The sequence below is a fragment of the Cydia fagiglandana genome, chromosome 27 (assembly GCF_963556715.1).
Source record: "Cydia fagiglandana chromosome 27, ilCydFagi1.1, whole genome shotgun sequence".
NCBI lineage: Eukaryota > Metazoa > Arthropoda > Insecta > Lepidoptera > Tortricidae > Cydia > Cydia fagiglandana.
In genome coordinates this window covers 9,025,926-9,045,856 of record NC_085958.1, presented here as the reverse complement: position 1 = coordinate 9,045,856, position 19,931 = coordinate 9,025,926, and the positions used below count along the sequence as shown (strand labels likewise).

The 19,931-nt window shown below is 39.7% G+C and overlaps 1 protein-coding gene across 1 annotated transcript in view; it reads right to left on the bottom strand.

The window, feature by feature from the left end:
- Nucleotides 1-17,020, bottom strand: part of LOC134677919 (glycogen [starch] synthase) — a 62,231-nt gene extending 45,211 nt beyond the window's left edge. The window contains exon 1 of the mRNA XM_063536365.1: nucleotides 16,751-17,020. The gene's annotated coding sequence lies outside the window, so the exon portion shown is untranslated. The remainder of the gene's footprint in view (nucleotides 1-16,750) is intronic.
- Nucleotides 17,021-19,931: the final 2,911 nt, after the last annotated feature.

The window sequence follows — 19,931 nt, the reverse complement described above, 5'->3', positions numbered from 1 at the left end:
AAAATGATTTGAACTTTGTCAATATTGACAACTGTCAAGCGAATGCACAACAATTATTTATGTAATCCAATCTTGTTTATGATGGAATTACATAATTGAACGGTGGAGCCAGAAGAAGTTCAAACCAAGCTGTTGCACCGCAAACGATTTCCCGATAGGAGGCAGAGGCAGACTGACAGTGTCATCGACGTCATCGTCAACGTTGAACGTAGTGCCACGTTTGCGGGACGAGCCTGTCCGGGGCCCGGGACGGCGGTGCAGCCTCAGCCAGCGTGCAGGCGGTGATATGCGAGTCAGTGTGGCGTTATACTAAAGAATGGTCCGCAATTTCGACAACCACCAGTACCAAAAAAAACAGAACTATGTGTATTCTATGGATCTGTCACAGAAGTCGTATTAGAGGAGAAAAAGTCCCTACCTGATTCATAACAGAGTCATTTGAAAGAATAAGGATATCTACAATAATGATACATCGTATTATCGAAAAAGCAAAAAAGCAATTTTTCGGCCAGTCAGCAGCAGATATACCTGAGCGGGCAAGGTGTCCAAGAAAACATATACACTTCAATCATCACAAAAATAAGGACATCTAAGTTGTCATTTTCACGTAGGCTTTCAGTTCGTCGCATATATCTTAACTTCTGAGTTTTTCTTTAACACATACACCCTTATTTAATCACAATGACAATAACGGTTACAAAGTCAGTGGTAACTGAGCACTCAAATTCAAGCTGCTGTCATTAATACCTAGACGCACTGCCAATCACGTACGTTAGCAGCCAGGGTGCCACCAGTTGCTAAGCAGTTGTTATTTCAATGGTAACTAAGCATCAACATTTTATCTGTTTAACGTTAAAAAAAATTCTGTAGCAGCTACGAATTGACACCTCCTTTCTTAAAGAAGTATTTTATCGTATAGTGTCAAACTTAGACAATAAATAAGTAGATTCTACGAGAATGATCAGTTTTTTTATTTTAACTGCCATAGGCGGCCGTTGGGCGGCCGTTTTTCCAAACCGTAGAGCATATATTATATATGTTAATATGTTTATTGTACTAAAATATACTATACAGGCTGGCCCATTTAGATAGGTCATTATTGGAAAATCTGAAACTATAAGATATACACCGATCTCTTCTTAGGAACCTTGTCATCGATTTTACTAACAAGAAAAACTGCATTCAAAAATAAAATAAAAAAAGTGTATTCAGCTCGGGAATCGAACCCCAAACGTTTTGAATAATAAAACTAAGACTATTTCTATTTAATATCCATTGTGTAGGTCTTAAGCAGTAAATGTTACTATGAAGTCTATGAAACATGATGTTTGAAATTAATAAAATGCATTGTTTTCATATCCTTTAATTCATTTTAGTAAGTTTTCGAAAAGACCACCATTTTTTTCAATACATTTTACATACATTTTTTTAAATGTATGAATGTAGTTTTTCTTGTTACTAAAATCGATGACAAGGTTCTTTGCTCCGAATCGAAGAATGAAGGAGAAAATAATTGAATTGAAACGTAACACGTTCACTGTCCCAATCTGACATGTAAACCTTATGGCTAGCCGTGGCCCCACGTGAGGAGCTCGGACAGTAAAGGTGTTAAACATATCCAACCATAACTCCTCTCTTTACTTTGTTGGTTGGACTCATGATCCGCAGGAACGGTGCCTCCTCTTCTATAGATGTCGGTAAGCGATAAAAACATCACTGCCATGCATATTCGTAAAATCCTAACTGTTGACCATAGGAATGACGAATATTGTTTTTACAACTTAGCAGACAGGATAGAGTATACGGAGTTATATTATATATCTTTGAACTTATTGTTAGTATGTATATATGTATAACCTAGCAGTAAACATCAAATGGCATTCCGCACAGGAGTAATCTAAGGAACGCCCACTGCGGGTTCAAACCTACAACGTCCTGATAGAAAATCGTACATAAGCTATATGTAACATATCTTCAAAAATTATATAAACTACTGCGAAATTAACATAAAAAAAAACCAGAAGACACAAATTAATAATAGAAATAAAACCCAAAAAAAAGGCTATAATCTCTAGGTGCGTGCGGCTGAGATTTGAACCCGCGGTCTCTGCTTTGAAAAGCAAACGCCTGTTACTGAGACCACAACGTGCCTTGACAATTGGGTCTAAATTCGGCTTCAGTTAGCTTTCGCTATGTGTCATTCGTTTTGACGATTCTACTAAAAGAAATAGTTTGCAGTAAGTTGACCGAGAGGCTCCTGTCAAATGGTTAAAGGGCAAAACGTGAGATAGATGTATGTGATGACAAGACTGTACTGCTTTCGATGATTGTCAAAACGCTTTACCTGAAATTAGCATGGCTATTTATCATTCAATATTCGACCATATTTGTATGCTTTTAACGTCTATTTTTCCATATTGTTCAGATATATTTGACACGTTGATCGCTTAGATACCAGTGGTTTTTTGACCGCTAAGGTATCAATGACTTGTTGTAAGTGTAGAATTTAATGAATAGCGACTGTTAAGATATTTGTGACACGTTGAGCGCTCACAAGTAAATACTACCATGACAGTCAACAACTTTTTGACAGTTTAAACGTTTACCTCTCTTTGAGCACCTGGAGTGTATAGCGACTTCTGCTGCTGACTGGCCAAGATTATGAATGGAAACTGAAAAGTGTTTGTTATTATTTTTTTAGTTGTGAAATGTAAGTACTTGTGTTATGTAGTTGTTCAAGATTAATAAACTCAGTAACTATTCGTTTATGTTTATTATTTTTGCCATGTAATGTAATTATTTACATGAAGTAATAGGCGTAGCTAAGGGTGGTATTCCATCTGTCCAATTTTTTGTCATTTTGTCTCACTCTGCCACTCTCACTAAGCAAAATGTGAGACAAAATACACATTGGACAGGTCGAATACCACCCTTACACGTGGCCAAAATGATCTTACCATTCCATTTACAAGTACGTTGCGTCATTTGACTAGTTACGTGTTAGATAGTTCTACTTATTAGCCCTCAGAAAGTTAGCCCGCCACGATGGACATAGAAACTGTTGGCCTCTGTGCTGCTAGCTACTATAATTATTTAGGCCTATATCATAAAAAATATTTGTTTCCAATTTTTTGGGTTCCATACGACTGGCTCTATTTGGTAAAATTTTAAAAACTGTAATTTAGTCTCGTTGGACCACATTTTAACGGCTGACCACCAAAACGTCTTTACAGAAACACACCGGGTAATTATTGATAGTAATATTTAACATACGTAATTTGCATTTGTGATGTCTAGCCCCAATTTGTTCGTAGGTTTTGGTCGGGTAGATACACAAATTTCTGTTTTAACAATGAGTGTGTACATGCCCTGCCTCGCTGCGCTGCCCTCGTGAGAGCAGCGAGACCCTTTGACTCGGCCGAGAAAAGCCGACCACATGAAAATCGGAGAACGGGGAGACGAGACAAGGAAGACCGAGACAAGACGAGAGCACTCTGTACAAACTCGCTCTCGGCCTGTCTCGGGGTGTCTCGCCGAGAGCGTACAGCCGGCATAAGCGTGAGCGAGTTTACAAAAGTTATGCAAAAGAGTTTGTTTAAAGTAAAGGGCAACGAGACGGTAAAGATAGAGTCGGACCAAAAAAAGTCTGCAGCGGATTTAATAGCCCATGCAGTGCAAGTGTCATTTATACGTCATAATTTCATAGAAGGTTGACGTTTAAAATAACACTTGTACTGCGTGGGCTATCAAATCCGCTGCAGACAATTCTTGGTCTGACTCTAGCGACAACAGGCCCTTTCTATTATTGCCAGTTCATAGAAATAATAAAGTCAGTACCTATCTATCTAGTTTAGTTTTTAATTTCAATTGGTATTTTCTATTTTAAGGCTTTAGTTTTGTAGGTTGTTTTAATGTTAGGTTACATTTTATTCTTAGAGGATATAACCAACGGAGACGCCATGTCTAAAATTTTCGGTACAAAATAGTCTGCCGTTTTTTGCGGGGGAGGGGCACATCAAATGTATAGGTACGTCATGTCAGATAAACGTCAGTCCATACATATGGTTGACATGTGGTTGACCATTGGCCGCCGATTTTCGACAGAGGGGAACGCCTGTTAATGGTGGCTCCATTGTTAATTACTCCGAGATTTTATTGTAAGTTTGATATTAATTATGTTTATTGTTTAAATAAAAAGTATTCATAATAAAGACAGCATACGTAAAAACAGTTTGTTTAAAGTCATACCAAGAATAGTCTGCAGCGGATTTAATAGCCCCCGCAGTGCAAGTGTTATTTTAAACGTCAAACTTCTAAGAAAATATGACGTATAAATGACACTTGAACTGCGTGGGCTATTAAATCCGCTGCAGGCTTTTTTTGGTCCAACTCTACAACTGTTTTCTGCCGGGGTACGTCGCCTTTCAAAATATCATAAATATTGTAATAAACCTCCACAGGGACCTAAACCATGCATTAGATTGTTTAATCTATTCTCTCTTACAACATACATGACAATGACAATGTACGTCAAGTTGCTAATTTATCAAAATAAGGCAAACTTTACAAATAATAATATTAATTTAGTAAACTAATCAATTATGCACGTGAAATATGAAACATATGGTTTAACGAAACAACAGTAAATGAAAACCGAGCTTTATTGTCAAATCAGAGTTACGAATGTGGGTTGTGGTTGCACCAAATGTGATTCTGGTTGTGATCGCAGTTGTACAGCCAGATGAATCAGCAGTGAAATTCTTCGTTATTTTTGAGAAGGCCCTCCACCCAGTATAGCACATGTTGATGTGGTGTCGGAGCGAAGTCAAACGGAGAACAGGTTGTACCATCGTTCGTAGTCGTTGTCGTGAAAAAGAATCATCCTTACAAAATTTTAAAAGTGCAAGTTATCTCGTGAAGTGGTTATCCATTTAAATTGGCATAATTATCATTTATCAGTGATTTTAATGCACTATTTTTGTTGGAACTGCTTAATAAACAGTTCAAGTTACTTTATAGCGTTTTACTCATTTCGCCCTTTTGTCCGTTAGGCCTGTTTGATAAGAAAACTGTTAAGTAATGTTGATTTCCTCATTAAGTACTGAACATTAATTGAAAATTGCACACGTTTAAAAAACAATATTAATACATTTAATAGGATTTTCAATATTATTGAAAACGATCGTAAATGTCAATGTCAATTATTCCGACTGGACACATAACGTCTGCAGTACATTGCTGGCTCGATTAAGTTTGTTAGAAAATAACAGAAAAATATTTTTTCATTTTAATTAATTGACACTATTTGGATTTAATTCCTCATTACTTAAAGGGCGTATATTTTAATTTTTTGCTCTTATTACAAGCCACACCCTGTATATGCAATATTTATCAAAATAACTGGGAGTCCGAGCTTTGTTCGGAAAACATATCTATCTATACATATAATAAAGCTGAAGACGGTCGAAAGTCTGTACATGGAAGATATTTGAAAAAAAGTTGGCTGGGGATACTTAGAATCGATAACAGAACACGTTCCAACAGTTTTTAGAATTTTTGTCTGTTTATCTGTTTATCTGTTTGTCTGTTTATCTGTTTGTCTGTTTATTTGAACGCGCATCACGTGAAAACGGCTGTACGGATTTTGATGAAAACTTTACTAATCTGTCGAGAAAATCCCCGGCCAGGTTTTAGGCTATAAAAATTCAACCCCTAAAAGGGGGGGTAGCCACAACACTCGATTGACTTAAGTTTGCCTCTGAATCTTATGGCGCTACTTAGGAAAGAGGGTCAAACTCTTTTCAACTATTGCTCAATAGTTGTGCTACAACTATTGAGTATCCTGGTAAACTAACAGATGGCGCTGAATTTAATACATTGTGACATGAATAAGCCACCGAGGAAAGATTTTGCCAAATTAACTCTAAGTTTAGAAAGGGGGGTACGGATATATCAACAAAAATAATGGAATAATTATGTTGATTTAATAAATTAATAATACAACAAAATTAAACAACAGTAAATTAATTGCCCCTCATTGCACAGTGCCATCTTTTGGGGAACTGAGTAAACATTAAGTAATCAAGAAAACTAAAAATGAGTTTACATAGTTACATAGAGGTAAAATAAACACACATATCAACATGCGTATAATTAGTTATTTAAAATTATTAATTTTCTCTATCATGAATTATACCTAATCGTAATTATATCGCACCCATATCAAATCTATATTCATACGTATCGCCTACTTTAAGCACTTAATAATAATGACCACGAAGGTGGGTACTTTGAAAAAAAAAACATTGACCTCTGTCATTTGCAGTGCCGGATTAACCCTTTTAAGCAAAATAAGAACTTGCTTATGGCACCAAAACCGTAGGCAAAAAAAAGCGCAGGCTGCATCAGCACTGCAGTCGTCGTGGAGTAGGTACCTAACTACATGAAACTTTTATACGTGTACATACAAGTACCCATCTAATAACGAAGGGCCGTAGGGATCAAGTAAGAGAGTGAGGGTACGTAAGAACATCTCCAACGTAGGCTTTCGATTTGACCTTACGCGGAGGCCCTTAAAGTCATGGAAAAAAATCTTGCTTTCGGGCTTGCGGCCAGCCGGTTTTTTCGACATAGGTTACCGATTTTATAGCGAATTTTGCTCTCTTGCACGCCAGATTTGTCGGCCAAGCCGAGTTGCTCCTTAGCCGCGATCCTGAGACCTAACTGTCAAAGTGTTATAAGGGGCCCCGTGAAAGCCGAAAACTAAAAGCATCCTATGAAGTAGCGCTTTCGAGTGAAGCCAAAGAGCGAGCAGTAGAAGAGTCGTGATTACATGCATAGATTCGATTTCAAGCCACTCTTTTGCAGTTTGGCGTAAGGTCTTACGCGAGGTCTTCTGCCTTATGGCAAAGTTGATCTTCTCCCTTAATTACACTTGGGCGTGGATCCAAATCCAAGCTTTCCTCTTTCGCAGCTGGGCCTTCTGCCTTACTCACACTTCGCCAATTCAATTTACTTGGTCAATTCAAAGCTCTGCTTTCTTGCATCTTTTCTGTATGAAAACAACCTCGCTGAGACCCTTAAATGTCGAGCCCTATGCGAAGCTAGGCTGATAGAAAACTGTCCCGTCCCTTCTCTGTATGAAATCCTGGATTCGCGCCTGGTTGTGACTAAAAGTAAAAAATAATGTATAACTGTCTATCAAATTGCGTTTTTTATATCGATAAATTTTCGCGCTCGCTTCGCTCGCGTCTACAATAACATTATAAGTTATGATAAAAGTGACATTCGGGTGGCGACTGCAGCAGCATTACTCTGTTAAACGTTACTGCTGTAGCACTGTCGGTTTTCGTGATAAAATGATGTGACTGATTTCCATACTAAAAGTAAAAATGTACAACTGTCTATCAAATTGCGTTTTTATATCGAAAAATTTTCGCGCTCGCTTCGCTCGCGTTACCAATCACTTTCTAAGATATGGCGACTGCAGCAGCACTACTCTGTTGCAACGTTACTACTGCAGCACTGTCAATTTTCGTGATAAAATAGTGTGACTGATTCCCATACTAAAAGTAAAAATGTACAACTATCTATCAAATTGCGTTTTTATATCGAAAAATTTTCGCGCTCGCTTCGCTCGCCTTTTCAATAACTTTCTAATGTATGGCGACTACAACAGCATTACTCTGTTGCAACGTTACTACTGTAGCACTGTCGATTTTCGTGATAAAATGATGTGACCGATTTCCATACTAAACGTAAAAATATACAACTGTTTATCAAATTGCGTTTTTATATCGAAAAATTTTCGCGCTCGCTTCGCTCGCGTCACAGAATAATTGATAGTACTAAGTTCAGAAGACTCACTATCTAACAAAACGCGTCTGTTACGATCAGCACAGATATGGCCGCTAGGCGGCGACAGCGCCACGCGCGGCTTATGGCAAACCCCAAAATTGGGGCCGAACGAATGTACTTTTAGCTACCTGTAGCAAAGCGACGAAATCGCGGAGAGAGACACGCCTGCTCGCGTTTTCAACAACTTTCTGATGTGTGGCGACTGCAGCAGCATTACTCTATTGCAACGTTACTGCTGCAGCACTGTCAATTTTCAAGATAAAATGATGTGACCGATTTCCATACTAAAAGTAAAAATTTACAACTATCTATCAAATTGCGTTTTTATATCGAAAAATTTTCGCGCTCGCTTCGCTCGCGTTTTCAATGACTTTATAATTATGGCGACTGCTGTAGTACTGTTGATTTTCGTGATAAAATGATGTGACTGATTTCCATACTAAAAGTAAAAATGTACAAATGTCTATCAAATTGCGTTTTTATATCGAAATTTTTTTTATATCGCAAAACTATTGATTTTGGATTGTAGTTTTATTTTGTGGTACCTAATTGTAAAATATTGTATCTGGACTGCAGTCCTCTAGCATATCCATCTGTCAACTATACTTCAAGTTCCGCCTCCAGGGGAGAGGGAGAGAAATTAGGATTAGAAATTAGCCGCTTACTGACACAGATCGAATTCCACGCGGGCGGAGCCGCGGGCACAGCTAGTATATAATAATCCCAACTAACCCCAATGGACTTACGAGTCTGAAATAAGCGATTTTTAGGGTTCCGTACCCAAAGGGTAAAACGGGACCCTATTACTAAGACTTCGCTATCCATCCGTCCGTCTGTCCGTCCGTCTGTCACCAGGCTGTATCTCACGAACCGCGATAGCTTAGACAGATGAAATTTTCACAGATGATGTATTTCTGTTGCCGCTATAACAACAAATACTAAAAACAGAATAAAATAAGGATTTAAATGGAGCTCCCATACAACAAACGTGATTTTTGACCAAAGTTAAGCAACGTCGGGAGTGGTCAGTACTTGGATGGGTGACCGTTTTTTTTTTGCTTTTTTTTGTTTTTTTTTTGCATAATGGTACGGAACCCTTCGTGCGCGAGTCCGACTCGCACTTGCCCGGTTTTTTTTATAACTCAAAAATGCGCGTTTTTCTAGAGATTTGACCTGGCTAGATCCATTTTTCGCCCCCGAAAACCCCATACAGCAAATTTCATCGAAATCGTTAACCGTTTCCCAGATCCCTGAAATATATATATAAATAAATATAAAAGAATTGCTTGTTTAAAGGTATAAGATTTGGCAGTTAACTTACGTTCAAATTGACGTCCCACGGGTAAAGGTACCTTATGGCGGTTGGCGCTTACGCTATTATTAACGCCGCTCCAATATTATTGCGGTGCTGTACGACGTAAGCGCCTGCCGCCATAAGGTACCTTTTTCCGTGGAACGTCACATTATGAGAAGAAGTTAGAAAACAAAATATTCTGGTTGGACGAACTAAGTAAATGTTTACATGATTATTACTCAATAATGCTTAAACGGATTTAGATGAAATTCGGCACACATATATTTAACATCCTAGAATAAGATGTAGGCTACTTTTTATCCCGGTTTTCATCCCCTCAAGGGATGAAATGGGGGTTGAAAGTGCAGTTGTACTTATTATAACGAGTAAATATAAATCATAACAGTGGCTGATGGGTCTGGCGAATATCCAAAATGTGGTTATTATATAACGTCTACTATGTCAATACAGAAAAAAACCGGCCAAGAGCGAGTTGGACTCGCGCACGATGGGTTCCGTACCATTACGCAATAAACGGCAAAAAATTCACGTTTGTTGTATGGGAGCCCCACTTAAATATTTATTTTATTTTGTTTTTAGTATGTATTTGTTGTTAAGCGGCAAAAAAAAAACAGAAATATATCAGCTGTGAAAATTTCAACTGTCTATCACAGTTCATGAGACACAGCCTGGTGACAAACAGACAGACGGATAGTCTAGTACGACGATAGTACGGATAGTAGTAGGACGGGTAATAGGTCTTAGCAAGACACGTTCGTACGTTTCCGTGAAAATACGATGGAAAATAATTATGCACTACATCTGTACATCAAATTGTATGTAAACAAACTTATATCTCAAACAAACTTACTATGTAAGTATGTATGTTAGTATCCACACTGAGAGAAAAGTACAGCAAAAACACACTTAGAATTACAAAAATAAACTTAATCCGGGGACAAGGAGAGTCAACTAATAGGAACAAATTGACTTTTGCAATTTCTATTAGTTCTTGCAATTTCTATTATCTGTTTGTTGAAATTATATTTGGGATTACTGAGCTGTTTGTAGAAATAAATAAACTTTACAGAAATAGTGAAACGTCCATAATTATTACTAAAACTTCTTTTTTCCCCCAGTACAGAACTGTTTTTTAATTCCTGGTGATGATTTTTCTCTCAGTGCAGAGAAGAAATTTGGGACTACGTTTGTATGGAGGGGTCTTTTCCTCTTAACTTCACTATGATATGACTGATATGAGACACACCTCCAAAATACCTATTCTATACATTCGTAAAACATTACAATGTCTCGTACGAGTACATGACAATGACATGAGTACAAGATAACCAGATGATTAAACCTTGTAAAAACGTGTTCAGTAACACCAAACATCGTGTTGATGTAGGTATATAATATAATTATAGATAAGTTCGTTATAGATATAATACGCATGCGTGTTTATGAAATGTCTTACAGGCATGGTTTCTTATCATATCACTGAATATCACACACGGCGCCTATACGATTAGGTATTTATATAAACAAACTACTTATATATGCCGTGACATTCGTGTAAACATGCGCACACGCATGTGTTAAGATCACATTCGTTTTATATACGAGGCAACAGGAATCCAGAGGTCGAGGGTTCAAACTCCGGCTCGTACCAATGAGTTTTTCGGAACTTATGTACGAAATATCATTTTGATATTTACCAGTCGCTTTTCGGCGAAGGAAAACATCGTGAGGAAACCGGACTAATCCCAATCCCAATTTACCCTCTAGGTTGGTAGGTCAGATGGCAGTCGCTTTCGTAAAAAGTAGTGCCTATGCCAATTCCTGGGATTAGTTGCCAAGCGAACCCTAGGCTCCCATCACAACGCCAGGATGAAGAAGTACATAACTACATGCAAGCGTATGGTTACCAGATAGAAATTTAGAATTTCCTGACAAAATTCCTGTTTACCGAATATTTTTCCTGACATTCATATTTTTGACGACGACGACGACAACGGGGGGCGGGGGGAGTATGCTTGAGTAAGATTTGTTAAATGTCAGGAAAATTCCTGTCATCTGGTAACCCAATGCAAGAGGGACTTCAGCGATGTTTTTACATAAACTTATAAAGGAATTATTTTACGATGCGCCCGGTATGAAGCTAGGAATATCAACGAATGCATTGCTCTGATCGATCTGCCGCCTCTTTTGGCAGATCGTCATATTCGTGATATGCCTGGGCAAATCTTAGTCAGATCGTGAAATGGCGGCGTTTTATGATATGCCTAGGAATATCTCGATATGCCTGGTTTTACGATCTGCCGCCGACATAGACACCTCAATGTTATTTGCATTTTCTATACGGTCTATTGGTGATAATACAGTTTGAGATGACTATCTATGAAGTCAGGTGTAAAATTATAATCCATTTACGTGCGTCTGTCAGCAAAAAAACTAGACTCATTTCGATGCAGTTTTCACTTTAAAACTTTTAGTCTGGCATAATTCTCTTGATATAGCTGACATGATATGTATAATGAGATTAATGTGATGAGTTTTAAGTCATTCGGGAGCAAAGATTTCAAAAGTATAGAAACACAATTCAGGGTGCCTAGATACCTAATTATTAGGAGATTCTAGAAGTCTGCGCACCTACGAAGTACGAAGCTGGAAATCCTATGTTCGAATCCCGGTGTGGGCATTCACTGCAGATTTTTAGACGTAAATTTATGTAATCTATTACTTACTTACGCTACGTCTTACGTAGGCGAACAACGCGCGAACGCGGCGCGGCGCGGCGCGGCGAAATCAATCCTTTGATGCCCATAGAAGTGTCCTACGTAAGCGATCTCGTTGCGAACGCGGTGCGGCGCGATTTGCACGCGAATGTCAGGCGGCGCGGCGCGGCGCGGCGCGGCGGCGGCCGCTTTCGCCGCGCCGCGCCGCGCCGCGTTCGCGCGTTGTTCGCCTACGTAAGACGTAGCGTTAGGCGCTAGGCACACTGGATCCGATTCGCACATCGGTCGCTAGGCCGTATGCCCGACGTGAGCTTGCCTAAGAGGGCCCCTTAAATTAAGACATGTTGTAAATAAAATACGTGCATAGGGTTGTTTCGCTCGAACATCGGAGCGACGCGGCGTGTGAATCGTATCCAGTGAGCTAAGTGCCTGAAAAACAGTGTTTAATCCAAATCAGGAACTGGTAGAAAATCAGAACGTGAGATTTGGAAATTAGCACTTAGGGAGTCACGACGCCTTTTTAAGGTTCCGTGCCCAAAAGATTTGTTCTTCCGTCTGTCTGTCACCAGGGTGTATCTCATGAAAGTCATGAACCGTGATAGCTAGACAGTGTAATTTTCACATATATTTCTGTTGCCGCTATAACAACAAATACTAAAAAGTACGGAACCCTCGGTGGGCGAGACCGACTCCGTTTTGTTTATTCAGAAAAATCTTACTTTAAAATATTTGTAATTTAATTAAGTTTAGTTTAAGCAAACTTCTTTGCATGCTATGTTAAGCAGAATGTATTGGACATTTTTGTATTATAAGAACTTGTTTTGTGTAGGTACAATTTACTAGTGCTATTAGGTACTACATTCTTGCAAATGAATAAATGATTGAAATAGGTTCGTCGACGACGAACGACGACGTGAATGTTGACGTAAACTAAATGCATAATGTATACAATCTCATATCATTTACGTTTCTCGCTTTATTTTATCGCGGCGGTAAAACGTGCATGGCCGATGATCGCATCGTATTTAGTATAAAAAACCGGGCAAGTGCGAGTCGGACTCGCGCACGAAGGGCTCCGTACCATAATGCAAAAAAAAAATACAAAAAAAGCAAAAAAAAAAACGGTCACCCATCCAAGTACTGACCACTCCCGACGTTGCTTAACTTTGGTCAAAAATCACGTTTGTTGTATGGGAGCCCCATTTAAATCTTTATTTTATTCTGTTTTTAGTATTTGTTGTTATAGCGACAACAGAAATACATCATCTGTGAAAATTTCAACTGTCTAGCTATCACGGTTCGTGAGATACAGCCTGGTGACAGACGGACGGACGGACGGACGGACGGACGGACAGCGAAGTCTTAGTAATAGGGTCCCGTTTTACCCTTTGGGTACGGAACCCTAAAAAGCACCATTGTAGCACGAATAGAATAGGTACTAGGGAGTTTACTGTAGTATCTTCTTCTACCTAGCGTTATCCCGGCCTTTGCCAGGTTCCGCTTTACTACTTTCTTTCCTCCACTTTGCGCGAACCTGGGCGTCGTCTCTTGTGAGCCCGTTCACGCTCATATCTCCTTTCACGACATCGAGCCATCGCTTTTTTGATCTGCCTTGGGGTCGGGGGCCGTCAAGGGCTAGATTAAGCCATATGTTTCCTACGTAGTCAGCTGGCCTGCGACAAACGTGGCCGAACCACCAGAGGCGACATTCTTGGTGCTTCTCTGCTAGTTTACTATAGTATAAGTATAAAACCGGACTAGTACGAGTCTGCCATGCTACACTGTCCAAAGCCGTTTCTGCCAGTCGACTACGCCGAGTTCGCTAAGGTTCGTCTCTCCAGTGGTAGGTACCTAGGGCGTCCAGACGGCTTTGTCAACAGAGTATTAGCATGGCGGTCTTTGGTGTCGGAGGCCAAGATCCACTTCGGGTCGTTGCACCACAGCAGTAAGAGTAACTATATACGGTAGTGCGAGTCGGACTCGCCCACCGAGGGTTCCGTACTTTTCAGTATTTGTTGTTATAGCGGCAACAGAAATACAGAGGAAATATATCATCTGTCTAGCTATCACGATACATGAGTTTATTATGTTTTTCAGTTGTTTGCAATAGTTCCTAATTCTCTCTTACTTTTCTTCTTGCACCATTTTTATTACATCTCTGTTTAGCCCTATGGTTGACGGGTAGAGAATGCCTTTAGGCATTAAGTCCGCCATTTGTACATTTTATTTGTATTATGTGCAATAAACTTTAAAGCATCCAAAGTTGATTAACCTCTCCTCACTTTTATTGTAAATGTTATTTTATCAATACTCATTCACTTTCAATTCCATTATCTTGTTTTCGATTATGTAACGGCATATAACTCGGCCTTATCTGCCGTTATTACAGTGATAAACAGTATAACTCTAGTTATCCAAAGCCACACGTATTGGCAAGGGGGATAAATAGACATAATTTTTAGGGTCTTCTTCTTCCTGGCGTTATCCCGGCATTTTGCCACGGCTCATGGGAGCCTGGGGTCCGCTTGACAACTAAACCCATGATTTGACGTATGCCTAGTTTTTACGAAAGCGACTGCCATCTGACCTTCCAACCCAGAGGGGAAACTAGGCCTTATTGGGATTAGACCCGGTTTCCTCACGATGTTTTCCTTCACCGAAAAACGACTGGCAGATATCAAATGATATTTCGTACATAAGTTCCGAAAAACTCATTGGTACGAGCCGGGGTTGGAACCCGCGACCTCCGGATTGAAAGTCGCACGCTCTTACCGCTGGGCCACCAGCGCTTGTCAATTAGCTTGTCAAATAAATAGACATAATTTTTAGGGTATCATACCCAAAGGGTAAAAACGGGATCCAGAACCGTGATAGCTACACAGTTGAAATTTTCACAGATGGGCCCCATTTCTCGAACAATATTAGACTAATATTATTAGTCCACGAACTGTCAAATAGTATGGGTTGTCATGACAACACACTAATAATATTAGACTAATATCGTTTGAGAAATGGGCCCATGATATACTTCTGTTGCTGCTATAACAACAAATACTAAAAACAGAGTAAAATAAATATTTAAGATATATCGCATATCATCATCATCATCATCATATCAGTCAGAGGATGTCCACTGCTGGACATAGGCCTCCCCCAAAGAGTGCCACAATGACCGGTCTTGCGCCACCCGCATCCAGCGGACTCCCGTGACCTTCACCAGGTCATCATCACCAGAAACCTTTCCTTTCATAAGAAACTTGATTTATTTGCTGTTTTTTGCGTAAGGTACGGAACCCTTCGTGCGCGAGTCCGACTCGCACTTGGCCAGTTTTTTTTCTAAATTAATAAAGTTTTCATATTTGTTAAATTTTCAAACTGTTATCATGTACAGTCAAAACCATTTATAATGACATTGAAGGGACTAAATGATAATGGTTGTTATAACCGGTATTTGCTGTAACCAAGATTAAATACACTAAGGGTCACTTCCACCATTCCGTAACCCAGGGTTAACTGGTTAAACCTGGAGTTACCATTATTACCAGTACAATTTGATACTGGGTTAACTGTTTAAACGGTTAACCCCGGGTTAGTGGTATGGTGCAAATGGTGCTTATTTTACCATGAGAGGACCTCAAAATTTTGTATTTGTATCCGGATTAGTACACACGCACACACACACAAAGTAAGTCAAATTGTTCTTACAAATTCTAGTTGATTATGTAATAAATAAATCTTTATTGTTCAAAAAAGCATGTATGTGTTTTTTGAACAATAAAGATTTATTTATTTATTTATTGTTGTTATAAGAAAAGTGATTATATGTAGAGTCACACCACATGTTGACTGCACAAACTATGCAGTGACAGTGTCTAGTGTGCCATTACATTATACATCAAATTCGTGTGAATATATGACGTTCATAGTAGCACTGCCACACTTAATTAATGCAGAGTTAGATAAATAGACTTTGAACTTTTAGTGTTTGTTGTTATAGCGGCAACAGAAATCACTAACACGGTTCATGAGCTACAGCCTGGTGACAGACAGACGGATGAACAGCGGAGTCTTAGTAACAGGGTCCCATTTGTACCCCTTGGGTGCAAACAGAGCAGATCAAGAACATTTCATTACAATCATTACATATTTTATATCCAAGATTAGCAAGGTTTTTATTTACAGGAACGAGAATTAATGATCTGAGGAGAATGTCTTTTTTATTGACTTTCTCTTTTCTGCAAGACTAATTAATACATCTTTTTATTGAATAAATTCGACAACTATTATTTTTTGTTGAGTTACAATAGGTTACGATAATACCTACCTTTTTTGTATTTTTAGGACATACGAAATGGAGCTTATATTTAGGGAATGCAAATCGGTTATTTTCGGTTATTTTTTGTATGGAAAAATTGGTTATTAACCGAAACCGCGGTTATTTCCATACAAAAAATAACCGATTTGCATTCCCTACTTATATTGTACAAAATAGGACACTCGGTCCACCAAATTTTAGTAAAATCTAGAAAAAAAATTGACTGTAAAACAGCCCATAAATGACTAACGAATAACAAAATAGACTAAAACTGATAATAAATTATATAATAATTGAACGATAAAATAAATAGTGCCGAGAGTATTGAACGCTGAAACTAGTCTGATAAATATTACGTACGTAAAATAATACGTTATGTTTTAATATTGACCGACAGAATACATAGTAATGTAAATCGAAGCAATGTTTTGTTATACAAATTACGTCGTAAAACCGGAAGATATTTAAACCTATTTTTAACCACGCCGCGTGAATGAAACGCAGCGTCGTTGAGCGGTCTTACATCTCATATATATCTGCACTTACCTATTAAAAACACGTAAGTTATCACCGACAGCAAGAAGTTTTACTACACAGTTTTATCACTTAAAACACTAAGTAAAACGTGGTGGGAAGCGAGTTGGCACTGTAAGAGGTATTACGGAATTTATTTACGTAAATTCGGGTGCGGGATACATGACTTCGCGGGTAGAATATCCAAATGAAAATAGTTTTTATAGGTTAGCAAACGTCAAACTGGTTTTACTTGAAGGTCACCTTGATGTGACAGCGTTGGGGCGTTTTTCAAAGTCGTTAACTTTACGTTTGTCTTTTTTTCTAAAGGGCAGTCCAGACGGGACAATTTTCTGCACAATCTGACCTGATCCCACTTGATTATCTTGTGACCGATCAAATTAGAACGCAAAATTTCGAATTGTCAACCCTAGTATGCATGATTGGGGATATTTTTTTTTAAATGGCTTCTTATAGAGGGTAGATGAAAACATAACATGATCAAATAATGTAGGTTAAAGTTAGGTCGTTCAGTGACAGATCCAGGTGGTTTTGTATTTGGTCTGAAAATGTACAAATTATTTGTTTACTTTTATTTAAGTACAGTCGTTCGACTCTATCAATCAGATGGTAAGTCTAAAAGTGGTAGACCACTTTCTTGGCTGACTGTACCTAAACATACAGAGTATATTAGCTTGCAGATGGCTCAGGTTATTTGATTTGAAGCAGTCCAGTCAGGCTTGTCCAGTGCGTTAACGTTTTTATAATGTTGTTTGTCTATACTCTATATTTCTATATGTATCATAAAATAAAAACAAAAATTCAACAATAACATACTTTAATAACATTTGTTGCTATCGCTCAGGCTATATACAAACTGTTCTTAGTAGCACAACAAATATTAAATACTGGTAACTTTAAGGCACTTTCATAAGTTTCATACAAGTATTACTATAGACATACCGACAACCGCTGGGGGAAACGTGTTCTTGAGTGGAGACCGCGACTCGGCAAACGTAGTGTAGGACGCCCTTCGGCCAGGTGGGATGACGATCTGCGAAAGACTGCAGGCAGATGCTGGATGCGGCAAGCTGAAGACAGGGCGCTATGGCGCTCTTTAGGGGAGGGCTATGTCCAGCAGTGGACTAATATAGCCTGATGATGATGATGATGATGATTACTATAGACGGTCAAGCAAATCTTGTCAGTAGAAAAAGGCGCGAAATTCAAATTTTCTATGGGACGCTGTCCCTTTGCGCCTACATTTTTCAAATTTGCCGCCTTTTTCTACTGACAAGATCTGCTTGACCAAGTATATATCGAATTTTTACCCGACTACGGCAACGCAAAAGGAGGGTTATGATTTTGACCGGTATGTATGTGGGTATGTATGTATGTATGTATGTATGTTCATCTGTTCCCTCATAACTTCTAAAGTACTTATTATAATTTAACAAACGATATGTCATTCGAATCGTCTTAATCGTCCGCTGGTTATAGGCTATATGGCGTCACAAAAAAATTAACACTGCGCCCTCTAGAGGTCATAAAGTCACGAACCAAAAAACTAAAATTAAGTAATGATGATGTGTTATACATCATTGGAAAGAGCTCGATTAGCACATTTCAAATATATAAATATTGTTAGCTTTTGCACCCGGCTTTGCTTGCATACGCCAGATAAAACATTAATTTATCGGTTAGTTAGATTCGAACTATGAATCTACAAGCGCTCTGGATTATATCCGCGTGTTACGCGACTACGGCGATACAAGAAGGTTTTTGCAAAAGAAATTTGTTTGGCCGCTAGACATGGTGTTTTTTTAATGACCTGCAATATTTTATTTATAACGTGAATAGGTATAGAAGTCTAGATCAGCTAAAAGGTATGAAACAGCCATACAAGAGACGGACGAGGCACGCTGTCCGTACGAAGCTGGCTGTACGCGTTACAAAGCCGGGCGCCTTCGGCGCCCTCATACTAAAAGTGTCGGGCGTAGCCCGACGTACGCGTTCCAAAGCCGGGCGTCTTCGGCGTCCTCATACTAAAAGAGTCGGGCGTAGCCCGACGTACGCTTTCAAAAGACGGCCGCCATCGGCGCCCTCATACTAAAAGAGTCGGGCGGAGCCCGACGTACGCGTTCCAAAGCCGGGCGCCTTCGGCGCCCTCATACTACAAGTGTCGGGCGTAGCCCGACGTACGCGTTCGAAAGCCGGGCGCCTTCGGCGCCCTCATACTAAAAGAGTCGGGCGTAGCCCGACGTACGCGTTCGAAAGCCGGGCGCCTTCGGCGCCCTCATACTAAAAGAGTCGGGCGTAGCCCGACATACGCGTTGCAAAACCGGCCGCCTTCGGCGCCCTCATACTAAAAGTGTCGGGCGTAGCCCGACGTACGCGTTCGAAAGCCGGGCGCCTTCGGCGCCCTCATACTAAAAGAGTCGGGCGTAGCCCGACATACGCGTTCCAAAGCCGGGCGCCTTCGGCGCCCTCATACTAAAAGTGTCGGGCGTAGCCCGATGTACGCGTTCCAAAGCCGGGCGCCTTCGGCGCCTTCACACTAAAAGAGTCGGGCGGAGCCCGACGTACGCGTTGCAAAGCCGGGCGCCTTCGGCGCCCTCATACTAAAAGTGTCGGGCGTAGCCCGACGTACGCGTTCGAAAGCCGGGCGCCTTCGGCGCCGTCATACTAAAAGAGTCGGGCGTAGCCCGACGTACGCATTCGAAAGCCGGGCGCCTTCGGCGCCCTCATACTAAAAGTGTCGAGCGTAACCCGACGTACGCGTTCCAAAGACGGCCGCCATCGGCGCCCTCATAGGCACTAAAGGAGTCGGGCGTAGCCCGATATAGGCGGCGCTCTGCGTGCATTTCTGTACTGAGGACGCCCTCGCAAAAGTAATATAAAGTGACTTCAAAAAGTTAGTAACGAGATCATGCCCCAAAATTAATTAAATAAAAAATAAGTTCAAAAACTAAAACCCGACTACTGCAAATCGCGCTCTAAAAAGTATGAAACAAGATAGAATTCTTATCTAAAATTATCAAGCAGGAAATATTATAAATGTTACCATTTTTTTTTATATAAAAATACAACGTAATATAATTTACTGATTTTTTTATATATTTACAGAGATTCAGAGGATAGCCGTGGTCGTATGCCACATTACTTTTAAGTTTATAATCGTGGCATACGACCACGGCGATCCTCTGAATCTCTG